The 23,989-nt window shown below is 34.8% G+C and overlaps 1 protein-coding gene across 12 annotated transcripts in view; it reads left to right on the top strand.

Moving 5' to 3' along the window:
• Window positions 1–23,989, top strand: part of PEAK1 (pseudopodium enriched atypical kinase 1) — a 254,328-nt gene that overhangs the window by 81,906 nt on the left and 148,433 nt on the right. For 6 of the 12 annotated variants that reach the window (XM_025040363.1, XM_015597705.2, XM_025040360.1 and 3 more), the window contains one exon: window positions 4,525–4,624. The exons of 3 other annotated variants lie outside the window; for them this stretch is intronic. The gene's annotated coding sequence lies outside the window, so the exon portion shown is untranslated. Of the gene's footprint in view, window positions 1–4,524; window positions 4,625–10,854; window positions 10,950–21,443; window positions 21,548–23,989 lie in introns of those variants that run through there. 3 more of the 12 variants (XM_015597707.2, XM_015597709.2, XM_025040362.1) reach the window with 3 other exon arrangements.

Genomic DNA, 23,989 nt, shown 5'->3' with positions numbered 1-23,989 from the left:
AGGCCAGGAATTTCAGAGCCTCCCGACAAAGATGAACCCAAAGAGGTCCACATCAAGCCACATCATTAAAATGCCAAAGGTTAAAAACAGAATCTTAGAAGCAGCAAGAGAAAAGCAGTTAATTTACCTACAAGGGAGCTTCCATAAGACTGTTAGCTGATTTCTCAACCAACACTGTAGGCCAGAAGGGACTGGCATGAAATATTCAAAGTGATGAGAAGCAAGTTTTCTTTACTCAGCAAGACTGTCATTTAGAATCAAAGGAGAGAGAAGTGGTTTCCCAGAGAAGAAAAAAACTAAAGGAGTTTATCACCATCAAACCAGTACTACAATAAATGTTAAAGGGACTTTTTTGAGAAGAAAAAATAATAAAAAATATGAATAAGAAAATATCACAAAGAAAATAATTCTCACTGACAAAGGCAAACAATGAAAGCAGTGGATCAACCAATACTAAAGCTAGTACAAAGGTTAAAAGGCAAATGTAGGAAGGTCATGTGTAATTTCAACAGTAAATTAAGGGATACACATAAACACAACAGAATTAAGAAATAATGACAAAAATATGTGGAGCGAGTGAGTAAAATGATAGTGGTTTTAAAATATGTTCAAATTGAAGGGATCATCCACTTAAAATGGACTGTTATAAACATAACTTGGTATATACGAAGCTCATGGTAACCCAAAAATCTACAAGAGATATACACAAAACGGAGAACAAATCCAAAAACAGCACCACAGAAAGTCCTCAATATACAAGAGAAGAGAGCAGGAGAAAAGGAACAGAGAAGAACTACAAAAACAATCAGAAATCAATAAGGGAGTAAAATATACCCACCTATCATTGTTTATTTTAAATCTAAATGAATTAAATCCTCCAATCAAAAGATGAATGGTTAAAGATGTGATACTTATGTACAATGGAATCTTAAAGTTTGCAACAACGTGGATGGACCTAGAGAATGTTAAGTGAGTAAGTCAGTGAGAGAAAGACAAATACCATATGATTTCACTTTTATGTGGAATCCGAAAAAAATAAAATAATTGAACAAACAAATCAAACTCATAGATGCAAAGAACTGACGGTTGCCAGATAGGAAAAGGGTTGGGAGGCTGAGTGAAAAAGGTGAAGGGATTAAAAATAGAAATTGACTGTTAGAAAATAGTCACAGGTGTATAAAGTGCAGCTTAGGGAATATAGTCAATAATATTGTAATAACTATATATGGTGTTAGGTGGGTACTAGATATATTGGTATGATCACTTTATAAATCATATAAATGTGTAACCACTATGCTGTATACCTGAAACTAATATAATGTTAAATGTCAACTGTAATTGAAAAATTAAAAAAATTGAAAATTTACATAATTTGCCAAAATCACACAACTAGTAGATAGTAAAACATACCATTGCGTAGCTAATTAAATAAATTTTAAAAATTAAAAATATATAGTAAAGTACTTAAGATTCATAACAGGAGTTGCATTCTAGAGAGAAAAGCATGCACTCATAACCACAGTCGGTCCTGTTTTTTGGCATGGTTGGAATAAATGGTATGTGGGAGCAATTTGTAGGGAACGAGTAGCTTACAGAGGTCCTATTTGTAAGCTATGTCAAAAGGTTTTGATAGGGATGTATTGAAGGATCTTGAGCAGGAGAGTAGGATGGCTAATATATTAAGATTATTTTGAGCATAGTATACAAAATATTTTGGAATGGAGAAATCAGAAAGCTATGTAGGCCAGAGAGAGAGAGAGGCTGGCAGAAGGAGAGAGTGCTAATTTTTTCACGTTAATAGATTTTGGGAGTGGATGCAGAAGAAATTGCTCAGAATTGAGAATGAGACCCCTGAGCACATCTCATTTTATTGGACATTATGGAGAAAAGCATTGGGAAGGAGATCAGAAAGTAGAAATCAAATGTTAACAAAGATTTTACAATAGCACCCTTGGCTTCATCTCTACCTGGAGGCCAGATTTTTCTTTCAGCACTCTGTATTTGTTATTTGTCCTCAGACCTTTTCTTATTTTGAGCTTTCTCTTCTGGGAGAGATTGTGGATAAAACATTGTTTTATTTTTTAACTCAGTAATTGTTGTTTTTTAAAAATATTTTCTCTAAACTCTGCTTGAAAACAGTACCTTCTTCTATAGCTCATCTATCTGTACCTTCTATTACACATATAAAAGAAACAAGTTGATAGTTTGAAAATTCTGCTTATAAATTACCTTAGCTAGAAGTAACAGTTTATTACCAACATTTTCTGTTTTTTTTTTCACTTACCACAGACAACATTTTGCCAATTTTTCTGTTACTTCTTTAACAGGGTCTTCTTTTCCTTCAGCTTCGGATAACATTTTACTCTCCTTTAAGTCTTCTCCTCAAGGCTCATCAGCCTTTTGCTAGTGAAAGCCTCAGGGCCCTTCCAGTTTTTGCCTACCACCCAATCCCAAAGCCATTGTCATATGCTTTTGTTATGTCATACTCCAGTTCCAGGTACCAAGTTCTGTTCTGGTTAACTATTGCTGTTGAATAGACCACCCCAAACCTAGTCCCAGAACCTATGTTGTTCTTCGTAACCTAGCCTTAGAAGTCCATCAGTGTTACTTCTATCTTGGATACAAGTTAAATGCCAGCCTGGATTTAAGGAGAAGGGAATCCAAATCTTTATGGTGAGGTGACTAATTTATATCATAGAAGAGCATGTGGAATGGGAGCTATTATTGCAGAAAATTTGGAAAATACAGTCTGCTGCAGACAGATAAAATACATAGGATTACAAAGGAAATCAATTATTAAAGTATTGTTGCCAAACTAATTGTTATAAGGTACATGTGCATTTTAAACACAATATACAACATGATACAGTGGAGCCTGTAGTTGTAAATATATTAGTTGTTTTAGAGGTTGGAGAAAATAATTTGCTTTTTCACCTAAGTTCATGGATCTCCTGAATTCTATCTACAGAGCCTGTAGCCTTTAGATTCAGAACCTTTGGATTAATGTAATGGTATTAACAGAAGTTATATTTCTGTATACTGGGCTTTGAAATGGTGTGAAGGGAAGGAGAGTGAGAAGACAGAGACTGAAGGGCGGACACTATAGGTTAAGTTCCACATACTAGTATTTATTTACCTTTTAAGCTGAGGGTTCTATTGTTCTTTAGATGGAGACTTAAATGTATTTATGTAATGAGGGAAAGATGGTAGTGAAGAGAGAAATTTGAATACCTAGAAAAGATAAAAGATATTTAAAATGTTTCTGAGAAGGCAGGAAAGGGTATGGTCTTGAGGTTAGGTGAAAGCATTAGTCTTGAACAAGAGGAGAGGCAAAAGGAAAGTATTTGTGGTTGCTCTTCCTGTATCAGGTCATGTGACATTCTGAGAGAAATATTGATATAATAAATTTCAACACAGGAACAGGGGAGGCCAAGGAAGACCCCAGGGAATATTAGATTAAAAAGTCCTGGAAAATATGAGAATGTTGGGGAGGAAAAGAGGTAGTGAAATAGGGATAGAAAAAAATAAGTGATATTGTAAGTGATTGGACGTAGAAGACAAACTGCCTAGTTTACAGTTTTGTTACTGCATTTTGTTCTATTTACCATGGATATTGATACAAAGTAAGTGGAAAGAGAATAAAATGCAGTTTTGTATTTTGACATTTGCTATTTAGAGTTAACTTTTTTTAAGTGTCTTGTTTAGCATATGTAATTAATACCTAGAATGTCTTTGCCACAAAATAACATAAAAGCTGTGGAGCTGCTTTTTTATGTATGCTGGGGTCGATAGTAAAAAGCATTACATGTGTTTGCTGCTTATGGCTGGATGGAAATTGATCTCAAAGAGTCTATGGTTTTCTTTTTCATTAGCCAACAGATGGCTCGCTACAGTGTTTTGCTCACTGTCTTTATTTAATGCAAGGGTAATGCATCTCTGTACACTAATGAGAAGAGCTGTACAGTTTAGAAGCTCATATCAGCTTTTAGCCACACATTGATCTTTCACTAAATGATTTATTTAAAAACCAAGCTGTTACCAACACCTGGTTGGCATATCTGTTTTCAAATTGTTTTGACTTTCTAATAAGTTGATCCTGACTTTAGTGTGTCTTATACAAGAGGTATTTTTTGTCAAAGAATTATTTGAGATCTTTTGAAATATTAAAAAATTTTAAATTTCAGGTCAGTACTATATATCATAAAAATCTTAGGTTCCTAGGCAAAAATATTTATGTATATGTGACTATGGTATAAAATTGCTTATTGACAATATTGCACATGCACATGTGTGTACATATATACACACCCAATGTTGTGGATGTTGTATATGTTTTATATAAGTATATTGATACTTATATACAATTATATGAAAGTATACATACGTATATACATTTTATCACAATTGAAATATTTTTAACTTGGTATTATATATCATATAATATTGCAAATATGTATATATTTATAGATATATATTTTGTGGAATGTCCAGGCTTTCTTTACAGTCCTCATCTTCCCTCAACAGCTGCTGCTTGGCTACCCTTAAGGCCAAGGAGTGCACACACCTGCATGAGGACCTGTCCTGGAAATGGGCTCAGCCACCTGAGCTGGATCTGGAGTTCAAGGTAGTTGAAAAGTGATCTCTGGGATTATACCCAGTAAAGTGCATAATCTTGTCCCTTGGCACTGCACATTATATGCAGAGAGGTATGGCCACATGAGGGCCAAATCCTTTGGGGCCAAAGCCTTGATCTAAGGGTAGTAGTGATTTTAATAGTAATTTAATAGTAATTTTTTAATAATACTACCAAACTTGATTGCCTCCAACATTACTTCTTCCTTTTGTTGTGTGGCCAGAAGGATTTCTCTAAAACCAAAACCATTATCACAACCCTGCTTGAAACCTGTCAGTGCTTTGCATTTTCATTGGGTTAAAGTCCAGACTTCCTAAATTGGCCTGTTGAAGATTCTTTGTGCCCCTTTCTGGTCATTGCTTACTTTTTATCTTTACTTATTTTTAAGCTCTGTTGTTTCCATGCCAAACAAGTACTATTTTCTACCTACACAACTTTGCATAGGCTATAGGTCTGTCACACTCCCCTCTCCCCATGAAGAAACTCTAGTATATCTATACACTCAGTTAAAATAACCTAACACTCAGTTAAAATGTTATATAGTCTGGCAAACCTTTCTTCACTTCCCCAGGAAGAATTAAGTCCTCCTCTCCAATATTTCCATTGTGATTTGAACAGTTCTATTATAGCACTCGTTTCACCGTGTATTATTTGCATATCTGTAAGCCTCACTCTCTGCCTTCAAAGGCAGGGACAGTTTGATTCACCATGGTATTAAGGCATTAATAGTGCCTGTTACCCAAGTGCTTAATAAATGTGTATTGAATGAAGAATGTAATTAGTGTAGTGCTTTAAGTGCAAATTGCTTTAAATACAGGACTGTTTATAGTAAACTCTTGCATATCCAAGGTGATTAAGGAATTGAGTATTCTATTAATTGTTTTTGCTGCATAACAGCCAATTACAAATTCTCAGTTTTAGATAATTTGAATGCTAAACAAAAGGGTCTGTACAGAATTTATAGGTCTTTGTTAATTCATAAGATACTTCAGCGTAATAATTCTGAATCGTATGGCTCTTTTAGAGCTATGGCTGAGGAAACTGTAAGGGATTGAGTGGTATCTGTAGTGTTTCTTTGTCATAAGCTGGACCTTGTTTTTACAGTTGACTCTCTAACATACTTATTTACTTACTATTTTGCCTACCTAAGCAGTATACTATAAATTTAACACTAGATAAAAGGGATTCACAATTGCATTACTATCAAATGTAGTTTTTAAAATGCTCAGAACACACAGACAAGCAACATACCTAAAGGCATGTGCACTATCCAAATTCACCAGACAGCTTTCTGCATTCAGGCTGTGTTCTATTCAGTGAAGTCCCTGCTGAGCCCAGGTGAGGTCTTATGAACTGAGCTAAGCAATTAATTTGATGGTACTCTCTGGCCATGACTGTTTCAGAGTGCTTGATCCCCATCTACATTATTTATTTATTTTTCTTCCATTCATTTGGAAATAGTGTAGTGGTTACTGCTCATTTGTGTATTAATTTAATGGTTATCTTTTGCTCTCACTTGTCCAATAACAGTGTTACAAATTATTAGTTGCAAAACTCAGAAATTACTTTTATGTATATGGGCCTGCATTTTCATATCTTTGAGGGTGGCTTTGAGCAGAGACCTGCTTGGAACCCAGGGAACAAGTAATTTGAAAACCAACATGGTAGTTGCACTCTAACTCTCTACATTGCTGTGCCTTATTCTCTTGTTAAACCTAGAAAACTTCCTGCAAAGCTAGATCCTTTTTTAAAAAAATATTTTTTATTTTTCAGTTACAGTTGGCATATAACATTATATTAGTTTCAGGTGTATGACATAGTGATTAGACATTTATATAGCTTATGAAGGTGATTACCCCAAGAAATCTAGTACCCGTCTGACACCATACATAGTTTTTACAGTATTATTGACTGTATTCCCTATGCTATATTTTACATCCCCATACTATTTTGTAGCTACCAATTGGTATTTCTAATTTGTATTCCCCTTTGATACCTACTGCCCAGCCCCTCTCCCATCTGGCAACCTTCAAAATGTTCTCTGCATCTGTGAACTTGTTTCTGTTTTGTTTGTTTTGTTCCTTAGAGTTCACATGTAAGTGAAATCATATGTCATTTGTCTTTCTTTGCCTGACTTTGTCCACTCCGCACAATACCCTGTAAGTCCATCCATGTTGTTGCAGATTGCAAGATTTCATTCTTTTATTTGTTTCTTTTTATAGCTAAGTAATATTCCATTGTGTACCACCTCTTCTTTATCCATTTATCCATTGATGGCCACCTAGGTTGCCTCTATATCTTGGCTATTGTAAAAAATACTGCAGTGAACATATGGATATACACGTCCCTTCAAAGTCGTATTTTGGGTTTTTTCGGTTAAATACTGAGAAATGGGATTACTGTTTCCTTCTTTGTCTCTTATTATAGACTTTGTTTTTAAAGTCTGTTTTATCTGATATAAGTATTGCTACCCCAGGTTTTTTTAAAATTTCCATTTTAAATACTTTTAAATATTTTTTCCCATCACTTTAAGTCTGTGTGTCTTTTGATCTGAAGTGAGTCTCTTGTAGATAGTATATGTAAGAGTCTTGTTTTCTTATCCATTTAGACACCCTGTCTTTTGATTGGAGCATTTAATTATTTTTTATTTGAAGTAATTGTTGATAGATATGTAGTTATTGTCACTTTATTATTCGTATTTTTCAAAACATTTTTTTCTTAAAGAAGTTCTTTGAACATTTCCTATAATACTGGCTTGGTGGTGAAGAAGCTCTTTATCTGTCCTTAGATTCTGAATGTTAGCTTTGCTGAGTAGAGTAATCTTGGTTGTATATCCTTGCTTTTCATCACTTTGCATATTTCATGCCAGTCCCTTCTGGCCTGCAGTGTTGGTTGAGAAATCAGCTAACAGTCTTATGGAAGCTCCCTTGTAGGTAAATTAACTGCTTTTCTCTTGCTGCTTCTAAGATTCTGTTTTTAACCTTTGGCATTTTAATGATGTGGCTTGATGTGGACCTCTTTGGGTTCATCTTGTTCGGGAGTCTCTGAAATTCCTGGACTTGTATATGTATTTCCTTCACCAGTTAGGGACGGTTTTCTGTCTTTATTTCTTCAACTAGGTTTTCAATTCCTTGCTCGCTCTCCTACTTCTGGTACCACTATGAGGTGAATGTCAGTACCCCTGATGTTGTCCCTTAAATCATCCTCACTTTTTTGTATTCTTTTCTCTTGTTGCTGTTCTGATTGGGTATTTTCTGCTACCTTTTCTTCCAAATCTCTGATTTGATCCTCTGCTTCATCTAATCTGTTGATTCTTGCTAATGTTTTCTTCATTTCAGTTATTGTATTTTTCATTTCTGACTGGTTCTTTTTTATGTTTCTTAGCTCCATTTTTATGTTTTCTCTTTGTTTAATTTCTTAATGAGTTCATCTGCTCTTCTAAGTTCACTGAGCATCCTTATAACTAGTGTTTTGAACTCTGCATCTGGTAGATTGCTTGTCTCCATTTTGTTTAGTTCTTTTTCTGGAATTTTGTCCTGTTCTTTCATTTGGGACATGTTTCTTTGTCTCTTCGTTTTGGCTGCCTCCCTGCGTTTGTTTCTATGTATTAGGTAAGGTTTCTAAGACTCCTGGTCTTTGTAGAATGGCTTTATGTATTAGGTGTCCTATGGGGCCCAGTGGCACAGTCAACCCTGATCATCTGAGCCAGGTGCTCAAGGTGTGTCCGTTGTATGGGTTGTTTATACTTTCCTGTTGTAGTTGAGCCTTTGTTGCTATTTGCACATCAGTGGGAGTAATTGAACCACGGGCTGATTAGATGTGAGTATTGGCTGGTGAGGAGCCAAACCTACGGAGCGGGCTTCACTTTAGCAGGGCTCTGGTGCCTGACCAGTCTGCCTTTTGGATGTATCCTCCTTAGTTGCAGCCATGGGTGGTGCTTCGACTCCGGTTGAAACCAGGCACTGGGTGCAATGACCCAAGGGCCTCCTGGGAGGGGCCCAGCTGCAGGCCAGGTTTAGACATAGCCTGTGCACTGCCCGGGGCTACCTGGCAAGAGTCACCAAGCAATCCTCAGATGGCTGCCACCCATGTTTGTCTGAGTTACCTCAACAGGCCATGCCATGAACCAAGGTAGGCTGCTGCTAGTGCCAGACTTGAGGCTTCTCAGCAAGAGGTATGGGGCATGTTGAGGCCAGATACTGCTTCTTTGACTTCTGTGAACCTTTGGAAGATTTTAGGAAAGTCCATAGCATGAGCCAAGACAGGCTATTTGTATGGAAAAGAACACTGTTGGTGGCTCGGGTAGGACCACAAGTTGGAAGAGGCAAGGTCTCAGGGAATAACCTGTGCGTGGCAACCTGTGTTAGCCAGGTTGATGGAGTCTCAGAGATGGTGATCACCTAGGTCTGCACACTGGGTGGAGGGAGGGTTCAACACTCTGCTGGCACTTCTATTCAGGAGAAAGCTGCCCCTCCAGCCCTCGCCCTGAAGTCAGACAGCTTATTTCCTCCCTGTGTGTCACTTTTATAAAAGTGAATCATCTTGATTTACGTAGACTGATTGACCTAAGTGTTAACTTGAATATCCTGCATGAAAGACAGACAGACAGATAGATAAACATAAAGGATTAAGTAATTTTTAAGAATGTGAATGTTAGAGTCATTAATGATAGAAACAATGGACCCTATTATATTTCATTTAATCTTCCTGTCCATTTTGTGAGAGTAGGTGGTATTAACCTCATTTTACTGATGAGGAAAACTGAGGTTCAGGGAGCTTGCACAGCTGATGAGTATTAGAGGTGGGATCTAGTCTGTGATCCCAGTGTTCTTTTTATAATAGCATATAGCTTAAGTAGACACATTGCTACATCATTTAAAGTAAGCTTTGATCTTCATTGTTTTCTTGTTCTTTTCTCAAAATGAAGTTAGAGCCTTATGAAAATGCTATTGTAGAAAAATGCATTTATTCAATAGCATTAAGCATAGTTTGAGAATTTTAACATTATAGCACAATTATAAAAATTTTTGTTAGTGTTATATAATGTACAGTATATCTGAGAATCTGTCAATGCTGCAAAATATAGTTTGTCCATCAAATAAGATGAGTTAGTTCTGTTTTAATAGGTATATTTTATTTTAAAAATATAGTATTTAATGTTCTAGATGCTTTTAAACTTAAGGGCTTGTTTTATCCTTGCTATAGAAAGAAAATAGGTGAACTAAATACTTACTAAATTTTTTTCATTTAAAAATTTTAATTTGTGAATGTAAGAAGACTGTCACACATAGCATAATTTTCTAAGATTTCATTTATGAGTTCTGTGTTTTAACATTTCGTTTTATAAGTTTCAGATATCCCTTTGTCCACGCATACCAGCCCTAGATATATTGATCTTACTTAGAACACTGTTGCTTTTGGAGTGATTGACAGCACTGGTTCAGCCAAGACTCTGATACTGATGTTTTCTGATTCAGAAACCTCTCCTCTTTGGACATTTCTTAACTCATATTTCTCTTTTTTTCTGTTGAAAGTTTCCTGGTGGTCATTACTAGACCAAAAGTAAGTTCCCATGAGTAACTCGATGGTTGCAGTTTTATTTTTATCTTTCCAACTGATGACTTTGAAATGGCTGGGACACTTTAAGGAGACCTTGTCTACTGCCATTCTTAATCTTGATCAGGAAACTCTAGCCACATAGGCCATTGTTTCTGTTCTACAAGTCAGACCTTACAATTCTTACCTCTACAATTCATTTCAGCTTCTAGGTTTTCTACTTGTCCTTTTGTGGGGAGTGGTCTTCCCCCAGATTGTTGCTTGGCTGTATCCTTCTTGTCATTCAAGTCTCAGCTTAAATGTCCCTTCTAGAGGTTTTCCTTGACAATTTTCTATAAATTAGCACTCCTTCAATACTTTTTATTACACAGCCATGTTTTATTTTCTTTTTACTACCTATTTATTTATTTCTCATTTATCTTCTCTAATGGAGTCAGAGACATTGTTTTGTTTACTGCTGTATCCTCAGCACCTAGAACAGTGTCTGCCACAGGCATTTCAGTAAATGTTTGTTGAATGACCAAATAAATAATCTTTCTATTGGCTATTTATAAAATTCTATTTTTATTTTATTTTTTCCTATTGGTAGTCAGGAAGGTACAATTAATGTTTTACAATTAGTGTTTAATATACTTTTGACGTTTTTCTCTTCACTTGCTTTTCAGTTCCCTAGTTGAATTCTTTCAGAGAAATGGGGAGAAGCCTTCTGATATTCAGCCTCTTGAGATGTGACTATTTCAATATATCTGTTGTTTGCCAGGTGGGTGTCCTAGCTGGTGCAACCTAGTCACAAAATCAGCATGTAGACAATCTGGCTCCTAATGGCAGCTTTAGTCCTGCTTGAGTTGGTCTCTACCCTAAAGGACTGTCACTGTCAATCTAGCAAAATTAAATTGCCTTCCCATAAATATATTTTTCTAGGGTTATAGGAGAGAAACAAATTCTAGGTTTATAAAATGAATTAAAATGTGTCGACAGACTAGAAAAGAATAATGACCTACTTTTGCAATTTGAATTCTGAGGCATGGCAGCGATTATTTTCAGAAAAGTTGACATTGAAACTGTAGCACTCTTAGTTCTATTGAAATGACTTTATTATGCCAGCAGAGTAGATTTAATAACTTATTTATTGGTGTTGGTGAGGAAAGTGACAGTTCTATAAACTATAATTTTTGATCCTCAGAGCTTTGGTTTGTGGCATAGGTTTTGAGTCCTTGCTCCTTCAGTTAACTCTATGGAAAGAGGCAGGTTTTAGGAAGAATGCAACTTGATTTTCCGTTTCATTCTCCGTTTGTTAATTCATTTAATAACGATTCCATTTGACTGATAGACCTTAACTATTGTTATGTGCCATAGCCAGAGTATCCATTTAAAAAATGAATTGAAATGGGTTTTATATTAAGAGTATGCCAGTTCTGAGTTTTATATTGACACATGCCTCAGTGTTAGCAAACGTGGCGGCATTGGTCTGCCTTAATCCTTTTTGATAAACTTTTTTGATGAGATTCCAATCTGAGCTAGTTGTGAAAAGTGCTCCCCTTGAAAGTCTCCTTGTAATCAATACTCCCTTCCTTTCATCCCTTTAGAACCTCTGATCTTTCATGAAACTAAAAGAGTTTGTGTCATTTTGCTTTAATATTTTGTTAGAAAAATTAAGAGAAGCTTATGCACAATGAGGATATTAACTTAGTCTTTGGTGAATGCTAATGTGGCAACTCATGGTGGACCCTTAGATAACTTTAGGATGAGGGCTGGTCACCGGAAACACCAAGCACATAAACAGAGAGTCGAGGCTTTGGACTATTAAGACCTCTTCAGAGTGGGGAAAGGTTTGAAGATTGAGTTTCATCATGCATATAGTGATTTTACCTATTATGCCTGTATATTGAAACCCCAATAAGGATTCTAGACACCAAAGATCACTGGGGCTTTTTGATTGGTGAACACATTCATGTTCTGGGAAAATGACACATCTTGACTTATGGACAAAGGGCATGGAAGCTCTTTGTTTGAGAAATGCAGATGGCCTGGGGACTCTTGAAGTTCAGCTGGCATCTGAAGTATGTTTAGTCTTGTATGGGTTAATGCCTTTTGACTTGTGTATTCTAGACTTCTGAGTGGTTAGTATCAGAAAGGAAATGCAGTATGTTCATTTAAGGTTGAAACAGAATAGTGGTACATTTGTTATGATTAATGAACCACTATTGATACTTTATTATAAAATGAAATCCATAGTTTGCTTTAGGGTTTACTCTTTATGTTGTACAGCTTCATGGGTTTTGACAAATTCATAATGTCATGGGTTTATCATTACAGTATCATACACAGTAGTTTCACTGCCCAATAAAACTCCTGTGTATTAACCAATTCATATTTCTCTCTCTCTTGCCCCCAAACCCCTGACACCACCATTCATCTTCATTGTCTCTATAGCTTTGCTTTTGTCAGACTGTCATATATTTGAAATCATAAAGTAGTGTTTTTAAGTGGCTTCTTTCACTTAGCAGTATGCCATTAAGGTTCCTCCTTTTATTTTTGTGGTTTGATTGGCTAATATATTTTTATTGCTCAATAGTACTCCATTTTGTGGATTGCCAGTTTATCCATTAACCTATTGAAAGTGTATCTTGAGTGTTTCCAAGTTTTGGCAGTTATGAATAATATTGCTATAAAAATTCATGTGCAGACTTTTGAGTGGATGTTGTTTCTCAAGTTAGAGCAAAATTGCTGGATCACATAGTCAGGCTAAGTTTACCTTTGTAGGAAAATGCCAAACTGCTATCCAAAGTGGCTATACCATTTGCATTCTCACCAGCAATAAATGAGAGTTCTGTTATTCCACATCCTTGTCAGCATTTGATTTTGTCATTGTTTTGAATTTCATCAATTCTAATAGTTGTGTAGTGTGGTATTTCATTGCCGCTGTTTTTATCTTAAGACATTTTTTTAACATTTTTTTTTTTACATTTGGCATACAGTATTATATTAGTTTCAGCTGTAAAACATAGTGATTAGACATTTGCATACCTCTGAAGTGATTGATAAGTCTAGTACCCATCTAGCATCATTACTAAAATATTATTGACTATGTGCAATAATTTACATCCCATGACTATTTTTATAATTGGCAATTTGTATTTCTTAATCCTTTTCACCTTTTCCACCTTCTCCCAACCTCCTCCCCCCAATTTGGTGAATATCAAGTTGTTCTCTGTATCTCTGAGTTTGTTTCTTTTTTGTTTGTTCCTTCATTTTGTTTTCTACATTCCACAAATGGCAAGATCATATTTTTTTTTATGGTTGAGTAATATTCCATTGTATATGTGTACCACATCTTCTTTATCCATTCATCTATCAATGGGCATTTGAGTTGCTTCCATATCTTGGCTATTGTAAATAATGCTGCAGTGAACAGAGGGGTGCATATATATTTTTGAATTGGTATTTTAGATTTCTTTGGTTAAATACCAAGAAGTAGGATTGCTGGGTCATTTGGTAGTGTTATTTTTAATTTTTGGGGAGCCACCATGTTGTTTTCCATAGTGGCTGCACTCATGTACAATTCCACTAACAGTACACAAGGGTTCCCATTTTGCCAGTCCTTGCTAGCAATGTTTTTTGTTGCCTTTTTGATGATAGCCATTCTGACAGATGTGTTGTGCTATCCCATCATGGTTTTAATTTGCATTTCTCTGAGGATTAGTGACCTTGAACACCTTTTCATGTCTGTTGGCCATCTTTATATCTTCTTTGGGGAAATGTCTGTTTAGGTCCTCTGCTCATTTTTTAATTGGTGTGTGTGTGTGTGTGTGTGTGTGTGTGTGAAGCTGTATGAGTTTATATATGTTGGATATTAACCCCTTATCTGATGTATCATTGGCGAATATCTTCTTCCATTCAGTAGGTTGTCTTTTTGTTTTGTTAATGGTTTCCTTTGCTGTGCAAAAACTTATTTCATGTAGTCCATTCGTTTATTTTTTCTTTTGTTTCCTTTGCCTGGGGCAGTATATCCAAAAAATATTACTAAGAGAAGTGTCGAAGAGTTTATTTCTATGTTTTCTTCTAGGAGTTTTATGGTTTCAGGTCTTATACTTAAGTCTTTAATCCATTTTGAGTTTATTCTTGTATGTGGTATAAGAAAGTAGTCTAGTTTCATTTGTGTGCACGTATCTATCCAGTTTTCCCAAACCATTTATTGAACAGACTGTCTTTACCCCACTGTATAGTCTTGCCTTCTCTGCCATGTAGGCATGAGTTTATTTCTGGTCTCTGTTTTCTGTTTCATTGATCTATGAGTCTGTTTTTATGCCAGTACCATTGCTATTTTGGTTACTATAGCCTTGTTGTATAGTTTACTAGCAGGTTGCATGAGACTTCCAACTTTGTTCTTTCTCAAGATTGCTATGGCTATTTGTGGTCTTTTGTAGTTCCATATCAATTTTAAGATGATCTGTTCTAGTTCTGAGAAGAATGTCATTGTTATTTTGATAGGGATTAAAATGAATCTTCTAGATGGTTTTGAGTAGTACCATCATTTTAATGATGTTAATTGCTCCAATCCTGAGGCATGGTATATCCTTCCATTTATTTGGGTTGTCTTCCATTTCTTTAATATTTTATAGGATTCTGAGTACTAGTCTTTTACTTCCTTTGTTAAATTTATTTCCAGTTATTTTATTCTTTTCGATGCAATTGTAAATGGTGTCATTTTCTTAATTTCTCTCTCTGATGGTTTGTTATTGGTGTATAAAAATTCACCTGACTTCTGAATGTTAATTTTGTATCCTGCAAGTTTATCGAATTCATTTATTAGTTCTAATAACTTTATTAGTTCCACCATTAATTCTGGTAGAATCTTTAGGATTGTCTCTATATAGTATCATGTCATCTGCAAATAATGACAGTTTTACTTCTTCCTTTATAATCTGGATGCCTTTTATTTCTTTGTGTTGTCTAATTGCTGTGGCTAGGACCTCCAATACTGTGCTGAATAAAAGTGATGAAAGTGGACATTCTTGTCTTTTTCCTCATCATAAAGAAAAAGTTTTTAGCTTTTCATCATTGAGTATGATGTTAGCTGTGGGCTTGTCATGTATAGCCTTTATTATGTTGAGGTATTGTCTCTATATTCCCACTTTACTGAGACATTTTATCATAAATGGATGTTGGACTTTATAAAATGCTTTTTCTACATCTATTGATACGATCACATGATTTTATCCTTCATTTTGTCAATGTGATGTATCCCATTAATTGATTTGCAGATTTTGAACCAAACTTGCATCCCAGGATATATCCCACTTGATCATGGTGTATGATCTTTTTAATGTATTGCTAAATTCAGTTTACTAATATTTTATTGAGGATTTTTACATCTATATTCATCAAGGATATTGGCCATAATTTTCTTTTTTTGTAGTGTCTTTGTCTAGTTTTGGATTCAGGGTAATGCTGGCCTCATAAAATGAGCTTGGAAGCCTCCCCACCTTTTGAAGTCTTTGGAGTAGTTTGAAGATGAGTGTTACTTCTTCTTTGAATATTTTGTAAAACTCACCTGTGAAGATGTCCAGTACCAGACTTTTGTTTGTTCGGTATTTTTTGATTACTGATTCAATTTTGTTAGTCGTTATCAGTCTGTTCAGATTTTCTGTTACTTCTTGACTCAGTCTTGGAAAGTTTATGTTTTTAGGAATTTATCTATTTCTTCCCAGCTGTCCAATTAGTTGGCATATAAATGTTCATAATATTTTATCCATTTTATTACTGCGGTGTCAGTTGTCACATCTCTTCTTTCATTTATGATTTTATTTATATGAGTCTGCCCTTTTTTTTTCTTGATGAGTCTGGTTAAAATTTTATCAATTTTGTTTATATTTTCAAAGACCCAGCTCTTGGTTTCATTAATCTTTTATATTGTTGTTTTTTTTTTTTTAGACTGTTTTATTTATTTCTGCTCTGATTTTTATTATTTCCTTCTACTCACTTTGGGCTTTGTTTATTCTTTTTTTTTCTAGTTCCTTTAGGTGTAAGTTTAGATTGTTTATTTGAGATTTTTTTGTTTCCAGAGGTAGGTCTGTATTGCTGTAAATTTTTTTCTGTGAATTGCTTTCACTGTGTCCCATCGATTTTGGGTTGTGTTTTTGTTTTCATTTGTCTCCAGGTATCTTCTCATTTTCTCCTTGATTTAATTGTTAACCCATTCATCGTTTAGTAGCATGTTTTTTAGCATCCATATGTTGATGTGTTTTTCAGTTTTCTTCTTGTAACTGAATTCTAGTTTCATTCCATAGTTGTCAGAGAGCACTCTTGATTCAGTCTTTTTTAATATATTGAGACCTGTTTTGTGGGCGAGTATGTGGCCCGTCCTGGAAAACGTTTCATGTGTGCTTGAAAAGAATGTATATTATGCCGCTTTGGGAAGAAATGCTCTAAAAATATCAGTTAAATCAGTCTGATCTAATGTGTCATTTAAGGCCACTGTTTCCTTGTTGATTTTCTGTCTGAATCATCTATCCATTGATGTCAATGGAGTTCAAGTCCCCTGCAATTATTGTATTACTGTTAAACACTCTCTTTATGTCTTTCAATATTTACTTTAGTAGGTTCTTCTGTTTTGTGTGCATAAATGTTTACTTCTTGTTGCATTGATCTTTTTATCATTATGAATTGTCCTTCTTTGTCCCTTGTTATATCCTTTGTTTTAAAGTCTATTTTGTTCAATGTAAGTATTACTACCCAAACTTTTTGTTTTGTTTTGTTTCCATATGCATGAAATATATATTTTTTATTCCTTTATATTCACTGTCTGACTATCTTTTGATCTGATGTGGGTCACTTGTAGACAGTATGTATTTGGGTCTTGCTTTTAATGCATTCAGCCACCTTGTGTCTTTTGATTGGAGCATTTAATACATTTACATTTAAAGTAATTATTGATAATATATAGTGATTGCTATTTTATTGTATTCTGATTATTTTTGTAGATCTCTGTTTCTTTCATATTTACTCAGTTCCTTCTCTTATATATTGATGTGTTTCTATAGTGTTGTATTTGGATTCTTTTCTCTTTATTTTTTTGTATGTATCTTGTAGACTTTTGGTTTGTTTATATTGTGTTTACCATGGGCCTTATATATCAGAACTATGTTTATAGCAGTCTATTTCAAATGCATGGTTGCTTAAGTTTGAACATATTCTAAAATCACTACCATTTTTACTCACCTTCTCTACATTTATGTTTTGTTAATTTTTACTTCTTTTGTGGTGTGTGTTTGCATGTATTCCTTACTTTACTGTTGTAATTACACATGACCTTCCTACTTTTGTCTTTTGACCTTTGCACTAGCTTTATAATTGATTGATCCATTGCTTTTATTGTTTGTCCTTAGCATTGAGTTTTTTTCTTTCCTCTATTTCTTATTTATATACATTTACATATATATATTTACTTTAAGAGGTTTCTTTAACATTTCTTGTAATACTACTAGTTGAGTGGCGTTGAACACCTTTAGCTTTTTCTTGTCTCAGAAGCTCTTTACCTCCTCCTTGCTTCTAAATGATGGGCTTTCCTAGGTAGAGTAATCTTGGTTGTAGTTTTTTCTCATTTATCACTTTGAATATTTTATGCCATTCCCTTGTTACTTTCAAAGTTCCTGTTGAAAAAGTCAGCTGGTAGTCTTTTGGGAGCTTCCTTTTATGTAACCAGCTGCCTCTCTCTTGCTACTTTTAAGAGTCTCTTTTTATATTTAACATTTGGCATTTTATTTTTAATGTCTTGATATTGACCTTATTGAGTTTATTGTTTTGGGGACTCTGCATTCTCTGAACTTGTATTTCTGTTTCCTTCACCAGGTTATAGAATTTTTCAGTCATTATTTTTTCAGATGTTTTCAGTTCCTTGACCTTTCTCTTCTCATTCTAGCATTCCTATGATGGATGTTGGTACACTTGATGTTATCCCAGAGATCCTTAAACTCTTCTCATTTTTTAAAATTCTTTTTCCTTTTTGTTGTTCTCGTTGGGTGTTTTCTGCTACTTTGTCTTATAGATTGCCAATTTGATTGTTTGTTTCATCTAATCTGATATTGATTCCCTCTAATAAATTCTTTCAGTTATTATATTCATCAGTTCTGATTGGTTCTTTATGTTTTTTGTTGCCCTTTTTGTGTTTTTTTTTTATCACTTTGTCGAAGTTCTTACTGAGTTTATATATTCTCTCAAGTTTATATATTCAATACCACTGTTTTGAACTTTGCACCTGATAGATGTTTGCCTTTATTTTGTTATTTATTTTTTTTCTGGAGTTTTGTCCTGTTCTTATATGTGGAATATGTTTCATTGTCTCTTCATTTTGTCTGACTCCATGTGCTTGTTTTACTGTATTAGTTTGGTCCCCTTCATTTCTAGCTTGACAGAGTGGCTACATGTAGAAAGTGTCTTCTGGGACTCTGGTGCCATTACCCTAGTCATCTGAGCCAGGTACTACAGGGGTGTCACCTCTGGGATTTCTGTGTGCCTTCCTGTTGTAATGGCTTCGATTGCTTCTGGCAGGTCATTGGGGGAAATTTATACTTAGACTTACTGGCTGTGATGGCTGGCAGTAACTACAGTGGACGAGCTGTGTTGTGAGAACGGATTCCATGGTGCTTTGGTGCCAGCTGAGGCCGCCTTTTGGATGTGTTGGTTGTGGAGCTGGTTAGATGGGGCTCTGGTACAGTCTAAAGATGGCTGGGTACATTTTGTCTCTAACCTCTTGGGAAGGGCTTTAGTGCAGGCCAAGATCAGCCACCACTCATATAGGGTTAGGGGCTGCTTGGTAGGAGCTACAAAGTGATCTGCAGTTGTTTGTTGCTTGTGTAGTATTTGGTGGTGCTTGGGAGAGGCTGTGTTATGAAATGAAGCTGGCTACCACTTGTTCTCCTCTTTGGACCATTTTTGGGCACTACTGTGTGAGCCAGTGTCAGTTGCCACTTGCAGCAGGCTTATGGCTCCTTAGTGGAACTATTTATATAGGCCAAGACTTACTGCCACTCATGCCAGGTTCGACGCCACCTTATGAGAATTACAGTGCAAGTTGAGACTGATTGCACCTTCTGCTGGTTTAGGGGCAACTTTGCAGGAGCTACAATGCACACCAAGTCTGGCTGTTGCTTGTATAGAGTATATGGACCTCTGAGAGAGTCTGTAGCTCATCAGAGAGCAGCTGCCACTTGAATGGGATTTGCGGACTTTTGAGAAAGTCTGCAGTGCAAGGCTAGGGCAGCCACCACTCATGTCATGTTTGTGGTCCTGTGAGTGTTTCTGTAGCATGAGCTGAGCCAGGTCGCTGCTACGGAGGAGGTGCTGAAAGAGGCTTAGGCCCCGCCAGCATGTTAGGTGGGGCAGAGTCTCAGGGAATCAGCAGGGTGGGCCGAGTGATGTTAGCCAGGTTAATGGAGAGCATAGATTTGGTGCCTGCCTGTTCCAGGCCTGCTGGAAGGGAGAAATGCTCGACAAAAAACAATGGTGCCTACCAGCACTTCTGTCCTGGGAGAGAGTTGTCCCAACCCTGCCCCTCTAGCCCTCCACCTGAAGTTAGTCGATTTTAGTTTCTTCCTGTATGTTCCTGGTGCTTTTCAAGTTGCTGTCCCTGTGCTGGAACTTATTTAGAGCAAGTCAGTTTGTGCAAGTGGGTTAAAGATGTTGAACATCTTTAAGAGCAGTATGTTTTATTTCCCACAGCCATTTGTCTCTTTGGGATACAGTCCCCACTGGTTTTCTCAGCTAAGTGTTACAGGATCTCTTTCTGGTGCCCCAGCCTGGGCATCCCAGTGTGATACTATATCTTCTCTCTCCTCTGTGGGTCCTGTGCAGGTGATATATCCTCTTGTTTCTTCATTGCCATACACTGGGTGTGGGACCTGCACACCCAGGGTCTGTGTCTGTGTTTCTCCTACCAGTCTTGACATGGCTTCTTCTTTATAACCTTAGATATAGGAATTTTGTCCAGCTAGTCTTCAGGTGGTTTTTAGTGATCTTTTTCTATAATTTAGTTGTAATTTTGATGTGATTGTGGGAGCAGGTGATCTCATAGTTTAGCTTTTTTTTTTTTTTTTGACCAGAAGTCCTCATTGTTTTAATTTGTAATTCTCTTACCAGCATGTAATGTTGAACATCTTTTCATATGTTTATTTTCCATCTTATATCTTTTTCGGTTTGGTGTCTGTTCAGCTCTTTTTCTACTTTTTAATTGTGTTATGTTTTCTTTTTGCTGAATTGAAGAGCTCTTAGTATATTTTGGGTAATCTCTTTTAATAGATGAGTCTTTTGCAAATGTTTTCTTCTAGTATGTCTTATCTTTTTATTTAGAATGTCTTTTGCAGAGCAGTTTTTAATTTTAATGAAGTCCAACTTATTAGTTTCTTTATTTCTTGGTATTTCTTTGTATCTAAAAAGTATCACCAACCCAAGGTCAGCTAGATTTTTTCCTATGTCATTTTCTAGAGGTTTTATAGTTTTTTGTTTTAATTTATATCTGTGATTCATTTTGAGTTAATTTTTTTGTAAATTTTGTTTTACATTTTTTTAAAAGTATAAGATATTTGAAACAGGTAGGAGGATATAATGACCCATACATAAAGTAGCTATAAAATGGTTTTATAAAATATTAACATTTTACCTTATAAATCTATAGGTTATAAAATCAATGCAGTTAAGACCCCTGTAAGTCCCTCGTAATCTCATCCCTCTCCCTTTCTCAAAAGTAATCATTTTTATTTATTTTGTGTTTTTAAGATCTATGCATTTTTACAGTTTACTAAATATTTTGTTTTAAGTATTTTGTTTTAAAATTTCACAATAACAACATTATGAACATTACATGTATTTTAGCAACTTGCATATTTTAAAACCTAGCATTATTTTTACAATTTAGAAGATTATTTTAATTTATAGGAAAAAATATTTTAATTGAGAGCAATTTAATGTTAAAAATTAATTTATCATTAGTTGTAATTTTATCTTGGTTTTCTGTATTAGCATAGATATAGTTCTGACCTGAGGGTTAAAAATTTCAACCTTCAAATGTATCTTTAAACTTTATTATGGGATGTGTTTTTAGAGGCTTACTAAATAGATTCTGAAGAGCTATTTTTTGTTCTAGGATTTTTTTTTCCTTTGGTGTTCCCTAAAAAAATGGAGTCATTGTAGATTCTCTTTGCCAAATTATAGTGTATCTCCTTTTTGGGATGTTATCTTCAGCATTTTTATATGATAGGTGATGTGCTAGCAAGAGTATAAAAGGAGCTGAACTGATGGAGGTACAGAGAGCCACCTCAACTCCTAAATTCTCCATCCATGAAAGAGCAGACTGCCTGAGTCGTAAGTAGAAGAGATGCTGAATAAATCCCATTGACTATCCCCTTCTGAGAAACAAGTAAAAAGCTGGCAAAAAAAATGCAGGTGAAGAATCAAAAACAAAAGCAAACAAGCAAAAAAAAAAAACCACAAAAAAATTAAAGAAGATAGCTGGCAAGATGGGAGGCCTTTTTCCTGGAATAAAGGGTCGTTAGGACCAGAAAGATTGCATGGTGTGGTATAATCATTAGAAAAAAAGAAGAAAGAATTATCGTTATTCACAGATGATATGATGATGTACCTAAAAATCTAAGAAAATTACCTGAAAACCTGTTTGAAGTAATATTAAGTTACATTGTTGTTTACCAACTACATACACTGAAATCCATAATTTTTCAATATTCTAGCAATACCTAGTTAGAAACTGTAAGAAACTTAATAAGTAGAGAGATTAAACATGTTTCTGATTAAGAGGACTCAAAATTATATGGATTCTTTTCAAATCCATTAATTTAATGCAATTCTAGTCAGAAGTCTAACCAATGTTTTTGAGTTTTAGAGGTGGGATAGATAGAGAATTTAACAATATTTTTCTGAAATTGATTTAGAAGAATAAGTCTAAGAAAAAATTTTTGAAAGAATAAAGTTATGAAGTTGCATTTGCACTACCATGTATTAGAACATTTTTATAAACCTACAATAATTAAAATATTATGACTAAGAATAAGGTATAGTCCTGAAAAAATACTTATTAGTATTTGACAGTGATGTCATTTCAGTTCATTGGGAGAAAAACTGATTTAACAAATGATGCTAGAAAATAGGTTCAGAAATTGGAAGACTATAAAATTAGTTATACTTTGCACCTAAACTAAAATTTTAGATGGTTAAGATGATGAAATATTCTTATAATGGAATAGAAGAATTTGAGGAAATACATATATAAATAAATCACCAAGTAGTGGAGAAATCCTTTGCTATTTTAAACATTTAAGAAAAAACTTCTTCTGACACATGTATAGTTATTAGAGGAAAAATATAAGCAAAAAGAAGGAAAAGCCAAGAATTCCACCCAATCAGAGACCACCATTGATAGCATGTTGTTTGTATGTGGGAAGGTTCTTTTAAATGTAAAATGAAATGAAGAAACCACATATAAAAAGTGATTGATTTGCTGCACAAACACATAAATGTGTCAAATATCGTTAACAGGAAAAAAAGGGAAATGGCAACTGTGAACATACATATATGCCACATGATGAAAACTCAACACTTTTAATGCACGAACAACTCTTGTAAGTCAATAAGAAAATGAATACCTGAATAGAATAATGGGTAGTCATGAATAGGCAGTTTGTTAAGGAAAACATAGAAAAAACCAATAAACATGGGAAAACATTGTCAATATGAAACTGAAAATAGAAAAACAATGAGGTACTTTTTAAAAAAGTTGAGATATCTTTTAGAAACTATCAGATTGCTAAAACTTTAAAATTGAAAATGCTAGTGTGGAAGATAGTGCTTGGAAACAGCCATTGTCATTAACTAATAAAATTTATATTTTCCTCAAACTTTTCTATTAAAATTTTTCAATAGAATAAAATAAAAAGTATTGTATAGTGGCCATGTATTGCTGCTTATGTTCAGGAAAAAATATCAGCTCTTTTGGTAAAAAAGGATCCAGATACTCATTGTTGGTGAGGAAAATTGTAGTCTTGTATCTTTAGGAGTAAGATAAATTGATAGAGCCATTCTCTAGGACAGTTTAGAAAAATATGTTAAAAGCATTCATTATCTATATATTTTCTGACCCAATGATTTTACTTAAAATAATTTATCCTAAAGAAATGATCAGAGCTCTGCAAGAAGACATATATTCAAGGATATTTAGTATATACAAGGAATACCAGTGTATACCAGGATATTTAATGATCATGTAAATTTAGTAACAGCCTAAATATTCCAAATAGAAAATTGATTGAATATGCTATAGTGTATCTCTATAATGGAATGCTGTGTAAAAATTAGGAATGTTTTACCTGATAATAGTAAATAACAAAAGCAGAGTATAAATTTTAGATAACCCTGATCCTAGTTACTCATGCAATTATTTAGCCATTTCCTCATAAATACTTAATGATAACTCAGGCATTCTACCAGAATCTAGAAATAGAGCACTGAGCAGGGAAAAAACAAAACATGTCATTTCTTTGCCTTCATGGAACTTACAGTCTGGTCAGGAGAGACAGAACAATAAACAATTTGTCAGTTGCTTTGGAGACAAGTGCTTTGGAGAAAAATATAACAGGGTTAAAGTAGATAGGGAGTACCAAGGGAAGGGAGGGGGAAGATTGCTATTTTATATAAGGTGGGTCAGGGAAGTCTCTGAAAAATCACATTTAAATCAAGATCTGAAAAAAGCGAAGGAGAGAGTGAGAACAATGTTTTCTTCTGAGGGAAGAGTAT

This window comes from Pteropus alecto, unplaced genomic scaffold, assembly GCF_000325575.1.
Source record: "Pteropus alecto unplaced genomic scaffold, ASM32557v1 scaffold38, whole genome shotgun sequence".
Classification (NCBI taxonomy): domain Eukaryota; kingdom Metazoa; phylum Chordata; class Mammalia; order Chiroptera; family Pteropodidae; genus Pteropus; species Pteropus alecto.
Note: the sequence above shows the minus strand (reverse complement) of the source record. Positions and strands in the feature narration are given on the sequence as shown.